General features: G+C 44.8%; 1 protein-coding gene across 2 annotated transcripts in view; it reads left to right on the top strand.

The window, feature by feature from the left end:
* The window catches only part of DIRAS2 (DIRAS family GTPase 2), a 34,570-nt gene that overhangs the window by 3,051 nt on the left and 5,395 nt on the right, over window positions 1–26,124 (top strand). The gene's annotated exons all lie outside the window — the stretch shown is intronic.

Genomic DNA, 26,124 nt, shown 5'->3' with positions numbered 1-26,124 from the left:
GGCGTGCGGGCGCAGGTGCGCGGGGGCGCGGGGCGCGGGGGCGGGGGGCGCGGGGCGCAGGTGGCGGGGCGCACGGCGGGCGAGCAGCTGACAGCAGCGTCACGGCGGCGGCGCGAGGGAGCGCGCGCCCCGCCTGCCTCGGGAGGAGCCCGCCGCCGCACAGCCTGCGCGGTGCCCTGTCCGAGGCGAGGCGAGCCCCGCAGGAGCTCCGGGCGGAGTTGTGCGGCTCCTCAGGTAACGATCGCCGTCCTCCGCTGTGGCTTCGCCGCGCCCGCGCTGGGGGCTCCGACGGACGGCCTGGCCATCCCCGCTCGCGAGCCCCGCGGAGGGCTTGCCGCCGTGTGGGAGGGCGAGTCCGCAGTCCGGCTGCGGGAGTTGGCCGGCGGGGGGAAGCGGCGTCTCAGGATCCTCGTAGGGAGGGCGTGCGTCTTGGTCCCCTTGTGTACAACGTGCGCTCTGGACGAGAGAACCTGTCTCTTACGCGGTACTTGGGATTCCTTCCAAAACAGGAGTTAGTGTTTCAGAAAACCCTGCGGTGCAGGTGTTTCTGTTGTGGGAGTTGATTGAATGGGTTTCAGGAGTCCTCAAAGATGTGGTTCGAGGTGAGGAAGATGCAGAGCACGTTGACTGCTGTTTGCTCAGCATGTTTTCGGACCACAGCGCAGCCCTTGACGGGCTTGGCTGAGACTTGGCTATAAATTTCAGTTCTCCTCTTAAAAGATGTGTCTCACCATCGCTACATGTGCCCCCCCCCCCCGTTTCCCTGGGCTCAGGGCAGGGGTAGGAGAGGCGCCAGACCCCTTCTGTAGTTGTAAGAATGTGGCTTCCCAAGATGACAATGACTCCTGTCAGCTCCCCGGCTCCCTGCAAAGCACTGCTGGGTGCTCGCCCCGAGTCCTCCGGCCGTCCGGCCGGCCGGAAAAATGCTGGTGTTCTCCTTTAAAAACCAATTCCCATTCTTGGGGGTTTGGGAGACTTTTAAACTGGAAGCTCGGTGCACCCCCGGTACCCTCCATTGGCCGGTGAAATACAGCTTCGTGGTGGGATTCAGTCCTTGCAACTATGCCGTGACACTGCTCGCCTTCCCGGGCATTTATTCTGCGTCTCTGCCCGTATTAACTTTGGAACGACCCCCTTCCGAGCGAGAAGCTAGTCTTAGCATAGGAGACCTTTCCTGCTTTGAACTAAAAACCTATAAAATATTCTTTTTAAGGAAGATTTTTTAGGTAACAATAAAAAGCTGGAGCATTTCACATTCCAGATCAGTCCAAAAGCACTTCTTTTCCAGCGGCATTTGGATTTGAAGGAGTGGAGTGGGAGGGAGAGGAAAGGGGAGGGTAAAATTAGAATAAATTTAACATATTTGTGGGGGGATAATACTGTTTTTCGGGGGGGGGGTCGTTGCCTTAAATTGCAAATTGTCAGCAGTTCTGTCTCTGGAAATGCAGGAGCCCAGCATTCCTGTGGGCTGAGGCCCTGGAAGACCCATAGTTCATCTCAGAGAAACAGGAGGGACAAGGCAGGGAAACATTTTCATCCCCTTTAACACATGGCGGTTAGTTTGCTAAAGGGGGAGATCGTCCCCAGTGGTGAGCACAGGGAAGGGAGCGGGGAGAGGTGACTGTCTCACAGCGCCCAGAATCGCTGCTTTCTCCTGAGCTACTTCTGCAGACGGCAATTAAATGTGCACGGTTATTGCAGAAACCTCCAGAACCTCTTCTTGTAACAGATTTAATAGTTGTTCCGAAGGAGAGACTCAGAAAACACCCAAATTGAATTCGGAGTTGTGGGAGTGCCTTTGCGCTTGCGGCTGGCAATCTGGCGTGCTCAGCAATCAGTGAATACTGTCTCCGCTCGCGTACCTGCACGTCTTACTGAGAAACTGGAACCTTTGAGAAATAACAAGGGTTCTTTGTCAAAAAGAGAGTGCATCTGTGACAGTAAACACATGTTCCTTCTTCTGCTTTTGTTGCCATGGTTGATATGTAATTAACCTATTGATTTGGACAGAGTCGTCATTTCCCAGCCCCCCAAGATAAATGCAGTGAATTTTTGCACTAAAAATTTTGTTCGTTACAAAGAGGAGCATTTGGTTTTCTGGGGTGAGGAGATTGCCTGCAAACTGTTTTAAGTTAGAAAGGGCTTAGTGCTGACCTGTAACTTTCAATTCAGATAACCACTGTGTCCCATTCTCACCTGTAAGGTGGGTTAGATTATCTATCTATCTATCTATCTATCTATCTATCTATCTATCTATCTATCTATCTATCTATCTATCTGGTTTGGCTACTTACAATGGACACATGTCTCTTTAAAGACACAACTGATTTCTAGAACATTGTTTTTGGTTATGATTTATCTAGGAAAATACCTGCTCTTAATCAAAAGGGAAGGTGATGATTGTCATACTGTCACGATTGCTAATGTTGTTTTACAAGTTAAATTTACACATGCATGTGCAAGTAAGGATTAACCTGAAGTTGTTTAATTGACTTCAAGTTAGGCTTCAGTTTTTGTTTTATTATGAGTCTTGCAAGTTTCTCTTCCTTCACCAGGTAAGGATTCTTCAGAGTGCTCGGAGCAGGTGCTCTCCCATCCTCTCTTGCTTTGCTCTCACCATTTGCAAATTCAGGAAAGAAAGGTTCCTTATAGCTCTGTCCTTAATGCAGTTAAGTGCTTTCTTATAAATCAGTGCTGTCCAAAATAAATAAAGTGTGTGAGCCACATGCATAAATTAAAATGTCCCAGGAATCACATTACAAATGTAAAAATAAACAGGTGTAATTAATTTTAATGTATTTTCTTTAACCCAGTCTATCAAAAGTGACATTTTAAAAGTGTAATTGATACAAAATACTGATAAGATATTTTACAAGTGTTTGTTTTTGTTTTTTTGTTGTTTTTTTTTCATGCTAAGTCTTACACTTAGGGAACATCTCAATTTGGATTAGCTACATTTTAAGTAGCCCATGTAGCTAGTGGTTATTGTATTGGCCAGCATAGATATGGGATGTGAACCTTTTGACAAAGCAATTTAAAAGCTGAAAGGTTAGAAGCCATTAAACGATTAAATTGAACCAAACAAACACTATCAAAAATAAATATACAGATAATCTCAAATTGTTATAAGACCAGTGTCCTACCTTTCCCTACCATTAGCTTGTTGTGCGATCTTGAAACCTGTTTTTGCTTCTTTATCAGTAAAACAGGAGGATTGGATCAAATAACTGGTCGGGTCAGATACCTTGAGTCAAATACCTGGTTCTCTGAAAATTAACCAACCAGTAGATAGACTTGTGGATTCAACCCACTTGCAACCTAGGGATCTGCTGTAGCAGAAACAAAAGCCGACATAGTGGTGGGTGTTGCCATTTTGCACAAGTACGGTTTGCTTCTGTCTAATCCCTGATGGCAGATGTCAGCAACTGAGTCCCCATGTCCCATTGGAGGTCATTCAGTTTTCATGTTTAAATTCCGTTACTGGGCAGGTAACAGCAAATCCATTGTAAAATCAATAAACAGCGAGTGAGCATGTATTTACTGCATGATTGAATATGCTTCATGGGTCTTTTCAAATTATCCTTTACTGGTATGTGTATGCATTTTCGATGTTTCTATCCATTTTAACACCAGTAAGTCAAGTTTGGTGAAATGCAACGCTTTATGATTGACTGACCCATGAATACTGACTTCTTGAAGCCCAGAAATGAGTGACCTTAATGAAAAGATGTCAGTTTCTTCACCCCGCCCCTGGATGGACTTGGTGATCGGTGATCAATGGGCGATGGAGGGGTGGAGGGCGGGGTGGGGGGAGGCATTTCTATCACATGGCTGGCTGTCTCAAAACCAGGATAGGAGGTTTAAAGAGAGCAGCATCTTGTATGAGAGGAATTTGTGCAGTATTGTTCTAAAGCTAATTAATGTCTGGAAAGTGATTGTTTTTCTGAAGTAAGAGAATACAGAGACTGTCCATTAGGGCTTCCCCCACCTCTCCTCCTTCCACTTCTGAAGCTGGGCTCCAGAAGGTCCATGTGCTCATGAGAGCTCAGACAGAGGAGCCCCTGGAGGGCGGACACTTTATTTCCTCTGTCATCTTCACCCTCCGTTTGTCTTATTGGAGCACACCTGTGACTTTCAATGTGGAATTCATCTTCCGCTGATACTGGGCAAGGGGGGGTAATGATCAGCATCCAGGTCTCTGCATCCAGAGCAAAGCCACCAGCTCACCCAGCTTTACCACAGCGAAAATCCAGCTCAATGGCATTTTCCCTTTTGTATGAACTTGGACATGTCTTCTTAACTGTGCTATCCAGCTGTCACCGCCACCTGCCGGCACACATGTGTTCATAAGATCAGTGGGCTATCTCACTGCCCCCCTGCTTGTGAGATAACCCCTGAGATTTACAGAAAGCTGTCTGTGGAACAGTCCCCAGACACTGAGGATATTACAGACCCATTTGCCTTTCTGTCTTTCTCACTCATTAGCTATCACTTGATAAACTATCTGTCTTTGACTAGCTACCGTTGTATTCACACCCGATGGTAATGCTGGTTCCTTACTATTGAAGACTCAGCATGCCTGCTAAATATGTCAGTACCTACCTTTCCGTTCCATCAGATCTTGGCAAGGAACTATTTCTGGCGACTGAGTCAGAAAACATACATGGCCGTCTGTGATTAGCTGCCTAACATGACTGTTGCATTTTTAAAGCAAATATGAGACCATTCTGGAAGTGGCTTGGCAATATTACATGTTCTTAGAAAAAACTTCCCTCCTTGCCATTCTAGTGTCCTGAGCTCCTGGTTCCATTGTTGCTGATTTGGATTGGCTTGGACGCCTTCCTGGGTTTGCTAAGCCTCAGCTGAAATGCGGGTTCTGCCACTTCCTAGCTGCGCATCGACCGCTGTTCCTTTGACCCATCTGGAGGCTCGGGTCCCGCATCTGAACATCGGGGCTACGAATGCCTAAATCAGAGGTGTTTTCAAGATGCAGCTTGCTAGACCTCTGTGCACCTGCTGGAGGGTCAGGATTCCCGGGCTGCTTTGGTGGGTGGTTGTTACCTGATCAGCGTTTTAACGGTTCTGTTCCCTCGCCGGGTCAGCTTCATTCTTCTGTGCAGCCTGGTGTGGAGCTCGCACTCTGACATTGCACCTTGCTTCTTCTAGCTCACCTGGTATACACACTCTCCAATTAATCTTAAAGATTGTATTTTTTTTTCCTTTATATCTTGCCCTTTGAGCCGGGCCCCCAGGGACTCCCTGTTTTGATTCCGGTTAGGTCCATGTTCCTCCTTTTGCCAACTCTTTCCTTCTGTTCCTTGGCTGAGCTCATCTCCCCACAGGCAGTCCCACCTATGTCACTGAATTCATGTGGTTTTGCATCTGTTAAGAATATCCCCTGCTTGACATTTTTGTCGCTCTGGTCTCTCCATCTCTGTAAGGCTTCTGGGGGTCCTGGTGCTGACTGGAAGCCTGCGGAGGACAGGTGATGCTAAGGACTGTCCAGTATCACCTGTCATTGGGTTCCAGACACATTGGTAGCCACAGACTCTTATGGCATGTTTTGCTGATCTGCTTGGTAACTGTAGAGTAGACACACATAAATATCGATCAGTGGTTCACAGCTCCTGACTCCGTGCCCTTGCCTTTACTCATCCCATCAGCTCCTGACCTCCGATGCTCTTCTTCGATCACCAAGAGCATTGGCCCCACGTTCAGCGTCTGTCCTCATGGTGCGCTCAAATGTCACCTGGGAGACCTTTGTCTTTCCCTCCTCTCCTCTGGAGGTCCACCTGATGGTGACAGTCGCAGAGGAATCTGCTCAGTCCTGGGAGCTCTGCCCCCTCCTGAGGGCGTGGGGTGTCCCCTCTCCGGCCACAGCGTCCTGTCCTAGCAGCACACTTGCTCAGTGCACTTGTTCTGCTGCTGTCCCAGAGCTGACATTTCATCCTGCTGGTCTCATCAGCTGTTACCTTCCTACTGGTGTTCATACATCTTCATGTCTGTGTATCCTTAAATTAATCGAAACCAAACTGGGTACCATTCGGCCACCAATGTGCAAGCATCCCCGTTTCACAGCCAGGGTCTCAGGAAATGTTCCTGTGCGGCACCTTGTGCTCCATCAGAACCGCTCTTGCTGGGCTCACCAGGGACTCTCCTCCCTTCCCGGTTCCTACTCCCAGTTCACACTGTGCAGCCCCCTCTTCTTTGAAGGCCCTGCCCTCCTTGGCTTCCAGGACGTGGCCCTTCCATACAGCCACTCCCACCCCTTGATGCTCCTCGTGATGCTTTGCAGACCCGCTGCCTGCCCCCGCGTTCAGTGCTGGAGTCCTCTGCTGTTTCCTCGTGGGTCTCACAAGCCGTCTTGTCCGCACTGGGCTTCAGTCCCTACGTCATTGTGCCTCCCAGATGCGCACTGGGGTCCGGGCGCTACAGCCCGCGCTGGACGCATCATCCACCTGCCCACCCACCGTGAGCCTCGTCGGGCCCAAACACACTCGCAGCTCACGACCTCCCCCTACAACCCTTTGCCCAGCATGCTCTCAGGAGAGGGTCTGGTCCCGTCCCTCCGGTTCTGCCACTTGGAAACCTTGCCAGTTTCCTTGACGCTTTACTTCCCTTCGCTCCCCATCTGAACTCCTTCCCTGACCAACCACCACCAATTCCGGTCGGTGTCACCCTACCTGTATGCTGTCTTCCCTGCCGCCTTTCTGGTCTAAGCCACCCGGGTTTGGGCCCGATTTATTGTACAGGCTTCTTGTCCACTTTCTCCGGTGGAGCCGGGCCCCTTCAGCGGCTGTACGCTGCGGTCTGGAAACACATGTGGCCGTGACCTTGCCTCCCGGCCCAGCCTCACCTCACGTGGCTTCCCTCCTACAGCCTGTGGTCAGGGCACCCCGCTTCTGATATTTGGAAGCCTCTAGATAGGTTGCTGCAAGTGCATGGAGAGCTCTCCCCACGCGGGGCCTGCACAGGGTGGTGGTCTGCGTTGTGGATGCACTCCCACAGCGGAGGGCCGGGGACGACGCCTCACCAGCCGGGCCTCGCCCTGTCGTTGACATAGTGGCCGGCTTCGCACTACTCTGTTCCTACAGCCTGGAAGCCGCATCTGAGGTGCGGCCCAGCCCACCGGGGTGCACATCACGACCACGGGTGCATGGCCGCCTAGAGAGGCCCCCCCCAGATCTCTGTTCACGTGGCTCTTGGCCCAGCCACCTTGCTGAGCCTGGCCTTCCCTGTCTGTTCATTACAAGTAAAACATAGGTTCATGCATTCACGCTCCGAGCAGATTCATACTGAATGCCTCCTGTGGGCCAGGCGGTGTTCAAGCCCTGGGCACACAGAGTGAATGAACAGATAACAGCCCTCGTGGAGCTTAGGGGATAGTGGAAGTAAACACGAATTTTAAAAAGGTAAATTACGTAGTATGTCAGAAAGGCGTACGTGCTATGGGGGAAAATAAGGCAGGAAGAGGTTATAGACGGTTAGGGCTGAGGTCATGCAGTGAGAAAGATGGTCAGGGGAGTCTTGTTGTGAAGGGGACATTTGAATATAGGTCTGCAGAAGGTGAGGGGGGAAGAGTGGTCCATGGAGAGGGAGTGCCAGTGCAAAGGTCCTGGGGCAAGGGCATGGCAGCTGTTGTCCGAGGAGCAACGAGGAGGCGTGTGGCTGGAGGGAGCTAGGGGAAGCTCGGGAGGAGGTGAGGGTGAGGGTGGGGGGTGAGCCCATCAGCCGCTATTCTCTGAGACAGCATAGCCAGTGGAAGGTTTTGAGAATGGGGGAGACAAGGTCTTGTGCCTTCCGGGAGTTGATGAGAGTAGCTTGAGGCTGAAGCCCACTTTCTGCTTAGGAGGTGGCTGCAGGGACCCGGCTGAGGGTCATGGGAAGCGTGTGGGAACAACGGGAAGGGCGATCCGTGGTGCGGTCTGGCCGTGTTCGGGGGAGACCACTGCTGCGCTCTGTGAGGGACTGGGCGTGAGGCGCAGGCGATCAGGGGGGTTCGGGAGGGCTCTGAGGGCTCAGGCCGGGACAACTGGAAGGGAGTGTTGCCATCCGCCACGACGAGGGAGCCGATGAGGGGCGGTGCAGTTGTGCACACGTTATTCTGGGATGTCTCCAAGGCATCTGAGCAGAGAGGCCCAGCAGGGAGAGGGCACATAAGTCTGTAGCTTAGGGCAGAGGCCTGGCCGTGGGTACCCCATGGGGCGTGCTGGCGTATGGTTGGCATTTGTAGTCATGGACCCAGAGGGTGAGCTGAGCTGGATGGCACTGACCACCTGCCTGCCACCACCCGGGTACAAGCCGGGACCTCCTGACTGTCTCCTGCTTCCACCCTGCCCCTGAGTCCTCAAGAAGGTCCCACGCAGCAGGGTGAGACCGTCCCTCCTCTCCTAAAAACCCTCAGTGGCCAGTGTGCTTCCCACGGTCAAAGCTGTCTCCACAACCATCGCCTGCCTATCACTTGCTGACCTCATCGACCTTTCCCCCGTCTCCCTCCCTGCATTCTGGAATCCTCCGTGGCCCTAAAACAGGTCATGCTGGAATCTGTGCTTCCACCTGATGCTCTCTCTGCTGGGGAGCTCTTCCCCAAGTATCCAGACTTCACACCATCACCTCTCGCAAATCTTTGCTCAAATGGCAACTTTCCAGGAATCCCTTCTCTGGCCTCTGTTCCCCTCTGACATCCACGGCACATTCTCGAAATGGGACTGATGGATAGGGCGTCCATGCATTTTTATCAAATGCATCCACACCCATGGGAATCCTTCATCTGGAAGACCTTTAAAATGATAGAAAAAAGTCTGATTTTCAAATTTTTAACTGTGCATATAGGAGAGCTGTTTAGGGACACATTTGCGTTACTTCTGACCAAGTCATGTCATAGCAGAAGCATTTTTTTCCCCAGTTGTTAGCAAGAAATAATTGACATACATCACTGTATACGTTTAAGGCACACAGCATGGCGGTTTGATGTACATACATTGTGAAATGAGTACTCCAGTAGGTTCATCTAATATCCATTTTTTCATACAAATATAGTAAAAAGAAAAGAAAGAAAAAAAGTTTTTTTTTTTTTTTTAAGATTTTATTTATTTATTTGACAGAGAGAGACACAGCGAGAGAGGGAACACAAGCAGGGGGAGTGGGAGAGGGAGAAGCAGGCTCCTGGCTGAGCAGGGAGCCCGATGTGGGGCTCGATCTCAGGACCCTGGGATCATGACCTGAGCCGAAGGCAGACGCTTAATGACTGAGCCACCCAGGCGCCCCAGAAAAAAGTTTTTAAAGAAAAAAATCTTCCCCTTGGGATGAGAATTCTGGATTTATACCCTTACGTGCGTTCCTGAGGATCCCAGACCAGTGTTGGTTCTAGTCAGCATGCTGCACATTGCAGCCCTATGACTCATGTATCTTATAACTTAGAAGTTTCTTTGTTTTGACCACCTTCCTCCCATTTTCCCTTTCCCACCCTGTGCCTCTGGTAACCACACGTCCGATCTCTTTTTCAATGAGTTTGAAACGGGTTTGTGTTTGTGTGTTTTCGATTTCACATGTAAGTGGAATCATATAGTATCCGTCTCTGTCTGACTTATCTCACTTAGAATCATGCCTTCAGTGTCCATCCATGTTTTTGCAAATGGTAAGGGTTCCTTGTTTTTGTTTTTTTTAATGCCTGCATCATACTTCGTTGTATAAATATACACGACTTCTTCATGCACTCATTCATCAGTGGACACTAAGGTTGTTTCTGTGCCTTGGCTATTGTAAATAATGCTGCAATGAAGATTCATTTTTTTAAGAATACTTGATAGTGTATAGAAATGCTAATGATTTTTTTTTTAAGATTTTATTTATTTGACAGAGAGAGAGATAGCAAGAGCAGGAACACAAGCGGGGGGGGGGGTGGTTGGGAGAGGGAGAAACAGGCTTCCTACCGAGCAGGGAGCCCGATGTGGGACTCGATCCCAGGACCCTGGGATCATGACCCGAGCCCAAGGCAGACGCTTAACGATGGAGCCACCCAGGCGCCCAAGAAATGCTAATGATTTTTATGTTAGTTTCATATCCTGCAACTTTGTGAAATTCATTGATTAGATCTAACTGTGTTTTGGTAGAGTCCTTAGGATTTTCTCTATATAAAATCATGCTATCTTCAAATTAGAGACAATTTTATTTCTTCCTTTCCAATTCGAATGTATTTTGTTTCTTTTCTTGCCTGATTGCTCTGGCTACAACTTCTAGTACCATACTGAGTAGGAGTGGTGTCAGTGGGCACTCTTGTCTTGTTCCTGATCTTAGAGGAAAAGCTTTCAACCTTTCTCCATTAAGTGTGATGTTAGTGGTGGGCTTGTCATATATGGTCTTGTTATGTTGAGATATGTTTCTTCTATGCCTAATTTGTTGAGTGCTTTTATCATGAGTAGATGTTGAATTTTGTCAAATGCTTTTCCTGCATCTATTGAGGTGATCATATGGTTATTTTCTTTCATTCTGTTAATGTGATCTATCACATGGATTGATTTGCATATGTTGAACCATCTTTGTGTCCCAGGGATAAATCACACTTGATTAAGGTGAATGATCCTTACAATGTGCCACCGAAATCAGTTTGCTAGTATTTTATTGAGGGTTTTTTCATCTAAACTCATCAGGGATATTGGTCTGTCGTTTACTTTTCTAGAAGCATCCTTTTCTGGTTTTGGTGTCAGGATAATGCTGGCCTCATAGAATGAGTTTGAGTGTTCCCTCCTTTCATTTTTTTCAAAGAGTTTGAGAAGGACTGGTGTCAGTTCTCCTTGAAATTCATTAGTGGAGCCATCTGGTCTGGGCTTTTCTTCACTGGGAGATTTTCCATCACCGATTCAATCCCCTTACTAGTAATTGATTTGTTCAGATTTTCTGTTCATAGATTCCTGGTGGTAAGCCCCAGAGATTCCCCTGCAGGTCCCAGGGTGTGAATTAGAGTAGGGGCTCCCACAAAGTGACCCACAGGGCTGGGGCTGGCTGGTTGTCCCTCCTGGGTTCTCTTCCCCCGCCCGAAGGAACCAGAGGCTCAGGGGAGACCTGTCTGTGTGGCACTGTGCTGGCCTGGGGAGAGGGCAAGGTGGGCAGTGTGGGGCTGCTCCCCTAACAGGGTCTGTCTTGGGCTCTGGGCTGCAGGGGGTGTTCCAGCCTCACCCCCATGTTCTAGGATTCTCCCAGTGGTGTCTGGTTCTTGACAAGATGTTAGTTGCCCTTGTCAGGGGGAGAAAAGTCAGGAACAACCTAAGTCACCAACTCAGTGATGCCTACGTGACTCTCCTAGAAGCGTTTTTATGCATCTGTCTTCAAACTGCTCTCTCATAGGACAGTTATTTTCCCAAAGGAGGGACTGTGTCTCTCTCATGTTTATAATTTCATCTTTATATTAGAGAGACAGAGGAAGTATGCTTAGTTTTGTAAAATATCTGCTAGATGGCCTACTACTCGAAGCCATCTGTCATACAGAAAATGAGAATGAATTTAGAACAATTGCTTTTTGTATAAAAGATAAAACGCATGCCTTGCCTTTTAGTTCTGCAACACTTACATAGTCCTTGCTACAAGGTTAATTAGTAAGCCATCCTGCAGTAGACAGTATTTTTGTGGTTGCTTCTTCTCTCCTTATAAAGTGTGTTAAAGAATTTCTGTATCTTAAAGGTTTTATTTTTGTATAATACATATTATTATATATTATTTATATATTTTTATATATTAAAAATCCTTGCCTTATATATTATACATATTCTTACCTCTTATATAAAAATACCTATTTTATATTAAAAAACACCAGTTGGAGATAAGTACATAGAAAAGAATGAAACTGGACCACTTATACCATATACAAGAATGAACTCAAAGAGATAAAAGACCTAAATGTGAGACCTGAAACCATAAAACTCCTAAAAGAAAACACGAGCAGTAATCTCTTGGACATTGGCCTTAGCACCATATTTATGGACATGTCTTCTCAGGCAAGGGAAACAAAAACAAACATAAACTATTGGGACTACACCAAAATAAAAAGGTTTTTCACAGCAAAGGAAACCATCAACAAAATAAAAAGGCAACCTAGTGAATGGGAGAAGATACCTGCAAATGATATATCAAATAAGGGGTTAATATTCAAAAATATGTAAAGAACTTATATAAGTCAACACCAAAAAACCTGCAAATAATCTGATTAAAAATGGGCAGAAGACCTGAATAGATATTTTACCAAAGAAGGCAGATAGCCAACAGACACATGGAAAGATTCTCAACTCACTTATCATCAGGAAAATGCAAATCAGAACCACAATGAGGTACCACCACATACCTGTCACAATGGCTAGAATCAAAAAGGCTAAGAAATAACAAGTATGGGTGAGAATGTAGAGAAAAAGGAACCCTCGTGCACTGTTGGTTGGAATGCAAGCTGATGTAGCCACTGTGGAAGACAGTATGGAGGTTCCTCAAAAAGTTACCATATGGGGCATCTGGGTGGCTCAGTCAGTTAAGTGTCTGCCTTTGGCTCAGGTCATGATCCCCGGGTCCTGGGATAGAGCCCCTCATTAGGCTCCCCCCTCAGCAGAGAGCCTACTTCTCCCTCTCTTGCTCCCCCTGCTTATGTACTCTCTGTCTCTCTCAAATAAATAAATAAATAAATAAATAAATAAATAAATAAATAAAATCTTTAAAAAAGTTACCATATGATCCAAATACCCATTTCTTTGGTATTTACCCAAAGAAAATGAGAACACTAATTCAAAAAGATACTTGCACTCCTGTGTTTATTGCAACATATTTATAATAGCCAAGATATGAAAGTAACCCAAGTGTCCATGGATAGATGAATGGATGAAGAAAGCATATATATATATGCAATGGACTATTATATATGTACAATGGAATATTATATATATATGCAATGGAATATTAACCATAAAAAACAATGAGATCTTGCCATTTATGACAATACAGATGAGTTTATGAGAACTGAGATAAGTCAGACAGAGAAAGACAAATACCATATGATTTCACTCATATGTGGAATCTGAAAAACAAAACAATTGAACAAACAGCAAGATTGATAAATACAGAGAACGAACTGCCCAGAGGTGGGAGGGGTAGGGGAGTAGATGAAATAGACGAAGGGAAAAACTAAAACAAAATATCCAAATGCATGATACCCAGTAGCTCCTGACTACTTTTGGCTTAAACTTTTTTGTGTAAGAACTTACTGAATGATAACAATAAATTCCCTGCCTCTGGTTCTGTCTCTGTAATGTTACTGCATATCCTTTTGTAAATTTTTATTTCACTTGACATTGCCAACCTATGAGTGGTTAGTCTTATATAGATGTTTCACAACTTTGTTTCTTTAAAGAACTCATTTATCTTCTCTGGTACAATTTTCCTTGGTTGGCTCACAAAAATGTATTCCAACTGCAGATAATCATTCAGTATGTGCTAAGCGTTTCCGATGTGTTTGACAATGAGTCAGATGCATGGATGTGCCTGGTGAATGAATGCAACAGGAACCCTGCCTTTGTTGTACTGATACTAGACAAGGAGTGGAGAGAGAACACAAACAAAACAACACTGAGAGAAGAAAGTATGTGCCAAAGTATCTTATTATTGAAAGAGAATCATTACAGCAAATAATAGATGCTAAAGTGTGTTTGAGACCTTTGTACTTTTGCTCACTGTAGCAAATTTCTCTCCTCTGAAACTTCTCATATGGGTTTCTTTCCACCTCGTGCATTATTTTTTATTTATCTTTCTTTTTTGTTGTTTTAAAGATTTTATTTATTTGACAGAGAGCGAGAGAGCACACACAGGGGGTATAGTAGAGGGAGAGGGAGAAGCAGGCTCTCCTGCTGAGAGGGGAACCCGATGCAGGGCTCCTTCCCAGGACCCTGGGATCAAGACTTTAGCCGAAGGCAGACGCCCAACCATCTGAGCCACCCAGGCACCCCTATTTATCTTTCTATAGGATTCTGAGCAGGGAATGCATTTTAGTTTGTCACCATGCATTTTGGTATATTATTTTATATATTTTGACACAGCAGGAAAATCAGTATTTTTCTGATAGCTTGTGGCTTTTTGCCTTTCACTATTAATTAGACAAGGATTCTAAGAATTTTCTAAAAAATCACATTTAGTTAAATTTTGTAACGGATTGCATGACTTATAACATGTTGTTGAACTTCACTAAAGAAAAAATTGTAGGGATTTGTCCTAGAGCATTGGATACCACCAAATACACCACGTGAGCCATGTCTGTAATTTTGCATTTTCTAAAGTAACCACATTTTATTTTTCATTCTTATTTTTTTAAAGATTTTATTTATTTATTTGACAGACACACAGCGAGAGAGGGAACACAAGCAGGGGGAGTGGCAGAGGGAGAAGTAGGCTTCCCGTGGACCAGGGGGCCCGATGTGGGGCTCCATCCCAGGATCCTGAGATCATGACCTGAGCCGAAGGCAGACGCTTAACCAACTGAGCCACTCAGGCGCCCCTAAAGTAACCACATTTTAAAAAGTAAAGGCCCACGTGAAGTTAATTGAAATAATGTACCCAATGTATATGAAATGGCATCATTTTAAGTTATCATCCATATCGCAGTTATGAATGAGGTATGTGCATTCTTTTTTATACTAAGTGTCCAAAATCCAGTGCAGGACTTGTCCCTTGAGTCCAGCTGCAGCTCACGTGGGGGAGTGGCTACCATATTGGACAACACATTCTTCACCAGGTTTAGTTTCAAATAGCAATACTTACCGCTACTTTTGATGCGATATAAAATTAGGTCCAGGAAGTAGGTGCAAATGTTCATTGGTCTTCTCGGGAAATCAGGTTTTTCTTTGGTTTTGCCAGATCAGATAGACCCTTAATGCTTTTACTGTGCGACATGGATGAGAAAGGAGAGGGGCCGCCTGTCCTGCCAGTGCTGTTAATTGTGCTCATGTCGTGAGGGTGGTCTTTAAGACATGGTTCAGTTGTTGCTAAAAATGTTTTCACTGACAATCATAGATTTTTCTTGTGCTCAAATACAGGTGACATAAAATCCACCATTTTCATCATTTTCAAGTGTACAGTTCAGGGGCCTGAAGTACGTTCACACTGTACCACCATCCATCTACGGAACTCTTCACCTCCCCAAACTGAAACTCCGTTCCCATCAAACACTAACTCTCCATCCCCCACCCCCACCCCAGCCCTGGCACGCACACCGTGTGACCTTCTGTCTCTACGAATTTGTCTACTCTAGGGACCTCATGTAAGTGGGATCATAGGGTATTTGTCCTTTTGTGACTGGCTTATTCCACTCAGCATAGTGTCCTCAGGGTTCATCCATGCTGTAACAGGTGTCCAGATTTCCTTCCCTGTTAAGGCTGCATAATGTTACATTGCATTGCAAAATATATCATATTTTGTTTGTACAGTCTTCTATCAGTGGACCCTGGGTTGCTTCCACCTGTTGGCTATAGTGATTCGTGCTGCTCGAACATGGGTGTGCAAATATCGTTTCAGTTATTTTAGTTACATATCTATATATCAATTATATATCAGTTATTTGGGGGTATACACCCAGAAGTGGATTGCTGAGTCATATGGTTATTCTATGTTTAATTTTTCCACGTCTCCAACACTTGTTCTCTTCTGATTGCCTTTTGGCAGTCTGAATTCTGATTTCATTTTGATTTTGGAGAGTAGTCATCTTACCGGGTGTGAAGTGGTGCCTCAGTGTGGTTTTGATCTGCATTTCCCTGGTGACTAATGATGTTGAACATCTTTTCATGTGCTTCTTGGCCATGTGTATATCTTCTTCGGAGAAATGTTTATACGAGCCTTTTGTCCATTTTTTAGTTGGTTTGTTTTTCTTTTCGTTATTCAGTTATGAGAGCCCTCTATATATTCTTTATGTTAGATTCTTGTCGGAATATATGATCTATTTTCCCCCATTGTGTGTATTCTTTTTTAACTTTCTCGATAATGTGTTCTTTGTTGCACCAAAGTTTCTAATTTTGACAAAGTCCAATTTACTTATTTGCGTGACATTCCAAGGGGCCCCAAATTGCCAAACAATCTTGAAAAAGAACAACGAAGCTGGAGACCTCACACCTACAGATTTTAAAACTTAACTGCAAAGCTACAGTAGACAAAGCAGTGTGGTGCTGGCATAAGAACAGACATATAGCCCAATGGAATGGAATAGGGAGTCCAGAAATAAACCGTCACATTTACAGCTAAGTGATTTTTGACGAGGAGGATCAAGATCATTCTTTGGAGGAAGAATTGTCTCTAACAAATGGTGCTAGGACCACGGGATATCCACAGGGAAATGACGTTGGGCCCCTCCTCACACCGTATACAAGAATTAACTCAAAATGGATCAGTGGCCTAAATATAAGAACTAAAATCATAAAACTGTTAGAAGAATACATAGGGGTAAAGCTTCATGACCTTGGATTTGTCAATGATTCTTAGCTAGGACCCCAAAAGCCTGAGTAACAAAGTAGTTCATGATTGTTTGAGGGAGACTTTTGTAGCCACTTGCCAATTTGTCAACTTTTATTTGTCTCCACCTAGAAGCCCACGGAACGACATACACATACGCAGAGCCCCGTTTCAGTAGGCTGGTGGCGAAGGAAGGCCCGGGCTGCACACTGCAGCACGCTGAGGCTTCCCGCCTGGCATGGAGCGCTTCCTTGCTCCTGGTCCGCAGAGTTCCCGAGTTCCCACTGCCTTCTTCCCCTTCTTCCTTTGGTGTCCCCTCCCCTCGGGGTTAGCTTGCTGCACTGGGCGTAGAGGGTCCACCCTGGTAACTGATCCTTTGACCAGGGTGATGATGGTATTTTTATGAACATGATTTACTTTTTCATTTCCCGCACCTACATGGAAAGAAAAGGAGTCAAGCAGAAAATGCTCCAAATGTAGTCAGGCTCTGGGCAGTGTGAAAAGCGTCACGAAATGCATGTTGCTTGGCTCCGTGGCGTTCCTGAGCACGAGGGTCTGGGGATAGCATCAGACAAACATTAGTGGACCTTTTTCTGTGCCTAAGCTGGGGGGTATTATTTGCCTCTCTATAATGAAAGCCTTAAAGAATAATGTATTCTAACCCTTCCAATCCAAGCCACGTCTCCATGCCTCTCCATTTGTTTCATTCTTGCAGATATCATGAGTCTTGCCAGGATACCTTGGGACCCCCTGCCCCCTAACATCCCCTGGGGATGGTGGCTCCATTATCTGGGTGTAGATGTGTCATCTGCTTCAACACCTGTCCTTACACTGCAAGGCAGGATGTTTCCAGAACACCACAAAGCAAGGTTCCTGAAAAAGGAGTCTGCTTCTTTGGGGAAAGATAAGCCAGAGATGTTTAACTCTTTACAGTCTGGAAAATGTTTCCTACTAACAAATCTGTCATTTTTTAGGGTCACCTAAGAAGGTACTTGAAATGAGTCTTTAATTAAATTGAGATTCTAAAAATATATAAAATTATACTCTCCTATTGAGAGGATTTATATGGAATTTGTTTAACAATGAAATTTAAATGCTATAATAAGAACAGATGTTTTTGAGGAGAAGGCATCTTGGAAAACCAAGACAAGAATCAAGCAGAGACCACCTGTGTAATCTTCTGGAGATGCGAGTGCCTTTGATCTCAGACTGTCCGTGAGGATTTGTGACAGGATAGCACACAGACTGTCAGGCTTTTCCAAATGCTCATACTTCATGAGCTGACTTCTTCTAATCTAGGATTTTTGTCTGGTTTGAACAATTTTTTATTTTATTTTATTTATTTTATTTATTTATTTATTTATTTTATTTTATTTTAATTTAATTTAATTTAATTTTATTTTATTTTAATTTAATTTAATTTAATTTAATTTTATTTTATTTTATATTTTATTTTATTTTATTTTAATTTTATTTTTTGCAGCAGGCTTAATTCAGGCTAGAATGCAGGTAAAGACTGTGGTTTTACCTGAGATGCTTTTTTCCTCATTCACATAAATCTGTTTCTCCCAAAGGGTATTTGGATGGGCAACTTCTGTGGCTCAAGAAATCGAAGTCCATTTTCCCTAGAATCCAGGCCGTATAGGCTAGGAGAACCTCCCATAATTCTGCACCCAGTGACAAAGCCTGTGGGGCGGGTTCCCCCCGCATCCCATACTTCTCCAGGTACCAGCTGGGCGCCCTGCACATTAGCTCACTTCTGACACTGTGTACCCCGAGAGAGCATCAGATCTCACAGGCTGGGGGCACAGTCCTGCAAGCAGACCACCCTTTGTTTCAGATGCCAGTGGCAAGCCCAGATTGTTGCCTGGGCTTTGACTGGCTGTAAATCAGAGATTTCCATGACCCTCTCCTTGGGTTTGATTAATTTGCCAGAGTGGCTCCCAGAGCTCAGGGAAGCACATGACTTACTAGATCAGTAGTTTATTAGGTAAGGCGATAGCTCAGGAAGAGCAGATGGAAGAGATGCACGGGGGCCAGGGATGGGGAAGGGGCGGAGCTTCCATGCCCGCTCCAGGTGCCCCTCTCCCTGCTCTTCCTGCCGTCTGCGTGTGCACTGGCCCAGAAGCTCCCCAAATCCCATCCTTTTGGGTTTTTCTGGTGTCTTCATTACATGGTCATAATTGATTAAATAAGGGCGCCTGGGTGGCTCAGTCGGTTAAGTGACTGCCTTTGGCTCAGGTCATGATCCCGGAGTCCCTGGATCGAGTCCCGCATCGGGCTCCCTGCTCGGCAGGGAGTCTGCTTCTCCCTCTGACCCTCCCCCCTCTCATGCTCACACTCTCTCTCTCTCTCATTCTCTAATAAATAAATAAAATCTTTAAAAAAAATCAATAAAGTCATCAAGGTGGAGCATTTTGGGTAATATAACCATTAATACAGAGGGCAGGGCGCCTGGGTGGCTCAGTCGGTTGGGCGACTGCCTTCGGCTCAGGTCATGATCCTGGAGTCCCGGGATCGAGTCCCGCGTCGGGCTCCCTGCTCGGCGGGGAGTCTGCTTCTCCCTCTGCCCCTCCCCCCTCTCATGTGCTCTCTCTCATTCTCTCGCTCTCAAATAAATAAATAAAATCTTAAAAAAAAAATAATAATTGATTAAATAGTTGGCCATTGGCAATTGAGTCAACCTCCAGGCCTCTCCTCCCCAGAGGGGGGAGGAAAGGAGGCTGAAAGTTACAAGCCTCTCTATATGGTTGGTTCCCCGGGCAACCAGTGCCCCCAATCTTTAGCCAAAGGTCCCCTCATTAACATTAACCACGGTGTGGTGGAAAGGGGCTCCTTTTGAATAACAAGACACCCATTTCACCTTCATGGCTCTGGAGACCAGATCCTCTAGTAAAAGATGCTCCCGTTACTCTCCCCACTCAGGAAATGCCAAGGGTTTTGGGAGCTGTGAGCCAGGAACCATGATGAAGACAATATATATATATGAAAAATGTCTTTTCATCATCTGAATGATCAAATGTGTATTTCTTTTTTTTTTTAACTTTTTTTTTTTTTAAGATTTTATTTATTTATTTGACAGAGAGAGACATAGCGAGAGCGGGAACACAAGCAGGGGGAGTGGGAGAGGGAGAAGCAGGCTTCCCGCCGAGCAGGGAGCCCGACGTGGGGCTCGATCCCAGGACGCTGAGATCATGACCTGAGCAGAAGGCAGACGCGTAACGACTGAGCCACCCAGGCGCCCCCAAATGTGTATTTCTTATAAATCATAATACTGCACCACCGCTAACCTCATTTTCAGTATTTTAAATGTCTCGTTTTGAATTCTTTAGCATAAGACACACAATTTATGATACTTTGAGATGGCTCATTTACTCCCTTTCCCTCATTTGTCTGTGTATAAGCTTTTTAGACATGTGAGGGGCTGGGAGACCGTTGAGTTCAGACAAGTTCCAGAAAAGGAGAGTAGGGAGGTATTCAGACAGTCGTCCTACTCAGGGCATGGCCTTTGGTGCACAGATTTGTGCATCCAGAGAACCCACTCTAGCTGACCCTCCCAGCCAGCGTGGTGATTCTTTCTAAATCAGGGGACAACCAGGGACTAGCAGACATTCGTGAAAACAACGCCGTGAACAATGAACAGACAGAACCGGAGATAGCTCAGATATGTGATAAGAACAGCAGTGACAAATCCCAATTAGCTTTCTTGTTGACAGCATGGTATCGCCTTTCTTGGGACAAGAAAGAAAGTGCTTCCATGAGAAAGGAAAAAATCAAAGGGCAAGAAAAGTACATTGAAAATGTAAGGGAAAAGATTCTAGAGAAATCAGGAATAGGTGTACTCGATCCATCACCTAGGAAAAGTTCCAGAAAGAAAGAGAAGGTATAGGGGCTGGGATGATGTACTTTTTAAACATAGAAGATGGGGCGCCTGGGTGACTCAGTCATTAAGCGTCTGCCCTCAGCTTGGGTCATGATCTCAGGGTCCTGGGATCGAGTCCTGCATCGGGCTCCCTGCTCCACGGGAAGCCTTCTTCTCCCTCTCTCGCTCCCCATGCTTGTGTTCCCTCTCTCACTGTGTTTCTGTCAAATAAATAAATACAATCTTTTTAAAAAATAAATAAAAATAGAAGAAAACTCACCCAGGCTGCAGAAGTGATCAGGTTTTTAAGCCTCCCCCAACCCTCAAAAAACATAATTAAAAAACAGTTCTAGGTACATCCTGGTGAGATGTCATAACTCCCAGAATAAAGAGAATATCCTCACCCTGCCAAAGAGAAGGGAAGATCCCAACTTCCCTACAGAGGCAAGAGTATCATACTGTCTTGGATTTCATATTGATATCCCTGGATGATCAGGTTAAAAATCAAATAATCCTTAAAATATGAGGAGAAAATAATTTGAACTTAGTTTGGCTTCAGGATTGCATCAATCAGGTGAGAAGGGCATGAACTCAGAAATATTAATGCCATTTAAAAGAATTTATCAGTAATGTTTATACCAAAACATAAAATGGATCCAAGGAAGGTGAGAATAAATTGAAATACAAAAATTGGCAACTAAGAGTTACAAGGGAAAAAAAAAAAAAAACTAGGGGGGAAAAACCCAGCCAAACCTAAGACCCCTGTGATGCTCACACAGAAAATGATGTATCAGTCAACAAAGTCTGATTGACAATGACCTTTCCCTCAGTGGGTTCAGTCCTACTATCTACTTCTGCCTTGAAAAATCTGTACAAAACTCTTTTTTTTAAAAGACTTTATTTATTTATTTGTCAGAGAGAGAGAGAGAGAGAGCACAAGCAGACTCCCCGCTGAGCAGGGAGCCCAATGCAGGACTCAGTCCCAGGGTCCTGGGATCATGACCTGAAGTGAAGGCAGGTGCTTAATGGACTGAGCCACCCAGGCATCCCTACAAAACCCTTTTAATGCTGTTTATTGATAAGGTTTAGAAACAACCTGCAGACAAAGCACAGAAGCCTTAATATAAATTTTGGAACAAATTGTAAATGTGATACCTAGAAAACTGAAATACTGGTATGTACTTGAAAAATAGAGTAGAACTAACAAAACCTAGGCAGTGGAGGAAGGCATTGTGCTGATTTCATAGAAAGATATGGTCCAGAGTCAATAAGTCAAGACATTAAGATCTATGATTCAAGCAGCGAGTACATTATTTAAAATTATAATGGTGAGCACCAGGAAGTGACAACTGAATGTCCGTTCTTTTCAACAGCGGTTATTTATGGAAAGAGAGACAGGCTGCCGAAGGAAGGAAGGGGCCTCGGTGCGGATGAAATTGGGTTTTACAATCTCCTTCATCTTTTAAACCGAGTGCATGCATTATGTCATCTTTCATTTGTTTGTTTGAAAGTTTTTAAGCTGAGATATCACAGGTGGTTGGGGTTGGTCCCGGGTGGCGTCCTGTGTCTCCAGCTGCTCTTGCCTCTCCGTGAAGAGCAACCTGCCCCGTGTGCGTCCTGCCTTCTTTCAGATGTGCTGCATTGAATATGCATCACCAGACCCGTACAGATACTCTTCCCCTACCGTACCCCAGGCTGATTGTCCCTTTCCCTTGCCTTAAGCCCTGAATTTCCTTCAAGAGAAATCCACGCTTGTCTTTCTGGCCATCTCTTCAGTTCTGTGGCCCCCACATGCACTGCAAGATGGCTTTGACTCCCTCCGTGGCCCCCCGCACACCAATTAACTGAAGCTTTGTCAGTCTTATTCCACCTGCTACCGCCCCACACTCCATCCGTAAGGATACTTTCTTGGAACTTGGGTCTGAGAACCAATCCTATTAGGTGTCCCGGTTTTTTATGATATTTAAAAAATGTTGCTGTTTCAGTCCCCTAATAATTTTGAAAGAATAGATCATTCAGAACAATCTGGACGACCACCATGTTACATTGAACATGTTATTTCTCACACTGGGGTCTCTGGACCTATTCCTCTGTATCTGTGAATCTGTTTCAGAATCAGTAGACAATGTCATCACATACAGTGGCTTACCGCCCCTCAATGAGTTTGAAATCAGGAAGTATGTGTTCTCCAACTTCTTCCTTCCTTCTTTCCTCCCCTCCCCTCCCCTCCCCTCCCCTCCTCTCCCCTCTTTCTAAATTCAACATCGTTTCACTATTCTGAGCCTTTTGAATTTTCATGTGAATTTTAGAATCAGCTTGTCAATTTCTGTAAAGTAGCCTTTTGGGTTTTTTGTAGGAATTGTACTGAATCCATAGGTGATTTGGGGAATATTGCCATTTTAACAAAATTAAGTCCTCTGATACATAAACAGGGGTGCCGTTCCACTTATTTAGGTCTTCAAAGTCTTTCAACGATATTTTTTAATTTTCAGTGTTTATGCTTCCTCATTAATTTTATTGCTAAGTATCTTATGCTTTTTGATGATCCTATAAATGGAATTCGTTTCTTAATTTTGTTTTAGATTGTTCATTGCAAGTGTGTAGAAATGCAGTTGATTTTCATATGGATACTCAAAAACCTTTTAGAGCTAGTTTGTTGGTTCTCTTTTCGGAAGATTCCTTAAAATTGTGTACGTACAAGGTTATGCCTTTTGCAATAAATAGTTTCGTTTCGTCCTTTCCAATCTAGATTTTATTTTATGTTCTTGACTTATTCTCCTAGTCAAAACCTCCCGGAAAATGGAAAATAGAAGCTGCAAGAGTGAGAACTCTTGTCTTTTTCCTGATTTTAGGGACAAAGCATTCAGTCTTTCATCATTAAGTATAGTCTTAGTTGCCCTGTTTCATAATATGTCCTTTTTCTGGTTGGGGAAATTACCTTTATTCCTTATTTGCTCTTTTTTTTTTTTAAATCATGACTGAGTGCTGAAATTTGTCACTTTTTAAAAAAAATCATGACTGAGTGCTGAATTTTGTCATTTTTTTTCTTTTTTGTATCTACTGAGATAATCATTTTTTGGGGGGTCTTTTATTGATAATGGTATGTTATAGTAATTTTTGGATGTTAAACTGACTTTGCATTTCTGGCATAAATCCCACTTGGTTTAATGCACAATCCTTTTTAGGCATTGATGGATTCAGTTTGCTAGTATTTTGTTGAAGATTTTTGTTTATATTCATAAGAGATACTGGTCTGTAGCTTTCTTGTGATATCTTTGTCTCAAGCTGATGTCAGGGTAATATTGGCCTCAAAAAGAGTAACAAGTGTTCTCTCCTATTTCACTTTTTAGCAGAGTTTGTGAAGGGTTGGTATTCGTCCTTTGAATGTTTGCTGGAATTCACCAGTGAAACCATCTGGACCTGACTTTCCTAGTTTTTTTTATTAATATCCTGCTACAGGTCTTTTCAGATTTTCCATTTCTGCTTGATTCAGCTTTGGTAGTTTAGGTCTGTCTCATCTGAGCTACCTAGTGTTACCATGTTACCATGAGGCTGGTCACAGGAGCCCCTTATAACACTTTATATTTCTGCAAGGTCTGTAGTAATGTCTCCTCTTTCACTTCTGATTTTAGTAATTTGAGTCTTCTCACTTCTTTGGTCAGTCTGGCAAAAAGTTTGTTAATTCTGTTGATATTTTCAAAGAACCAACTTTGAGTTTCTTGATTTTTCTCTATTGTTTTTCTATTCTTTATTGTACTAACTTCCACTGTAATCTTTCCTACATTTTTCTTCCTGTGGGTTTAGTTTGCTCTTGGAAGGTGGGTGATTAGGTTACTGATTTGCAATCTTCATTCTCATTTAACATAGATATTCATAGCTACAGTTTCCTTCTAAGCACTGCTTTAGCTGCATCCCCTCCGTGACTTTTTGACATTTTTTTGCTTTCTTGGCATTTTATGCTTTCTCTCCAGTTTGTGCCCCTGTCCCTAATGCTCCTTGTGACCCCCTTTTCTGCCCAGTCCTTACTAAATGTATCCAGAGAGCTTGGCCTCCTAACCATGCAAGTGCTGGGTCTTGTCTTGTCTCACTAACGCCCCCTAGCAGCTCTGAGAAGAAGGTGCTATTATTACCTCCATCTTCTGGTACAGGCAACTCAAGTACAGAAAGTTTAAGTAGATAACTCACCAAGTTCTCTTACATCAGATTCGATCTTCTTTCTTGCTACATGCCTTCTCCCTTGCTGATTTTTACTTTTTATAGTGCTGTTTATATGTGGATGAGACCCACATATTTATCACTAGACTAGACTTCTCTGCTGAGCTTTCAGACTATAGCCCAGTCATCTACCAGATACTATCTCTACCAGTCTGTCCTACAAACCTGACCCAATCACAGCTGCTCCCTCATCACCTTCTTCACACCTACTTCTTCTTAATCTTGACTTTCATCTTGACTAATGATGTCACTGCTCACCTGCTTGCCCAGCTCTGCCCCAGATGCCAGTGCGCATCGGCTTTGTACCCCGGCACAATGTTGGCTCTATCCCTGCCCTTGGACATCTGCAAGAGGCCCCATCTCCTGGATGATGTGCCATTCATCGCTTTGCATCTTCACCCAGCCCTCTGTGATATCTCTCCTGAGGGCCCCGCACAAAACTAGATGCCCCACTGGGCTCTCCTCCTGTCTTTATGATTTTACCACAGCAGCGAACAGGCAGGGTGTACTATATGCTTTCCTATGCCTGTCTGTCTTCTAATGCTGTGAGCTTCTGTTGGGTGAGCACTGAGTTTGCATATCATCTAGAGGGTTTTTTACAAATGTTTATAAAACAGTGAATTTTATACCTTCTTACCTGCCTGTCTTCTGTGTAGCTATCAGGTTCCTGCTTCCATGCCACCACCTTAGGGAAGTTGTTTCTGGTGTCCTAGGTTGGATTAGTTGCCTTCAGACCTCTCTTCTGTAGCACTGCTGTGATATAATTTATTAATTATCTGTGAAGTCATCTTCTCATTTCTGCCTGTTTCACTTAATCCTAAGATCCATGAGAACAGAGGCCCTGCCTTAGGTCTGCCCTCTGCACATGAGTTTTCTGGCCCCTTGCCCAGAGTCTGGCCTTTAGAGGAAGCTCAGTAGATATTTCTTGGACAAGTGCATAGCCATAGCTGTGGAGTCTTCCTATTAATGTTTAGTGTTGCCTTTCTATATTTTGGTTGCCAGTTGAATAATGGAGACATCTTAGCACGGCCAGCAACACATTCACCACACACAGGATGAGTGTGAGCTCAAGACCCGGGGCTCCCATAGAGATCTTGGGGTACGGAGCTTGTTAAGACATTCCCTTCCAGGTAGATGCTCACACTCCAGGCTGGAGCTAAATAGCCATAGTACAAGGCAAAGTTGAGTGTGGACACTGCCTCCCAAGCACAGAGAGAGGCTTGTTCTGAGGTTTTAAGCCAGGTCCCATAGGACATTGCATTTTTTTAAAATGTAGAACAATTTATTATAATTCTGCACTGTCAAGTTAATCATAATGATCTCGTGAGCATTTAATAGACTGTGCAAACTCCTGAGCGGGCTTTCCTGAAGCCTTTTGCTGTTAGTGAACTACCTGACATCTCTCTGTGTTTTCCTGTGGCATTGGATGCTTCTTGAGCTTCTCGGTAGGTTAGGGTTTCCAAAGTGCATGCAAGAACAGCCGGAGATTTCATTGAGCAGGTTTGGAGGCAAACATACAGGGAACTCAGAGAGAAATCAGAAGATGGAATGCCAGTGTCCCAGGCTTCGATCCAGTGTTCCAT

This window comes from Neomonachus schauinslandi, chromosome 13 (genome assembly GCF_002201575.2).
Source record: "Neomonachus schauinslandi chromosome 13, ASM220157v2, whole genome shotgun sequence".
NCBI lineage: Eukaryota > Metazoa > Chordata > Mammalia > Carnivora > Phocidae > Neomonachus > Neomonachus schauinslandi.
Note: the sequence above shows the minus strand (reverse complement) of the source record. Positions and strands in the feature narration are given on the sequence as shown.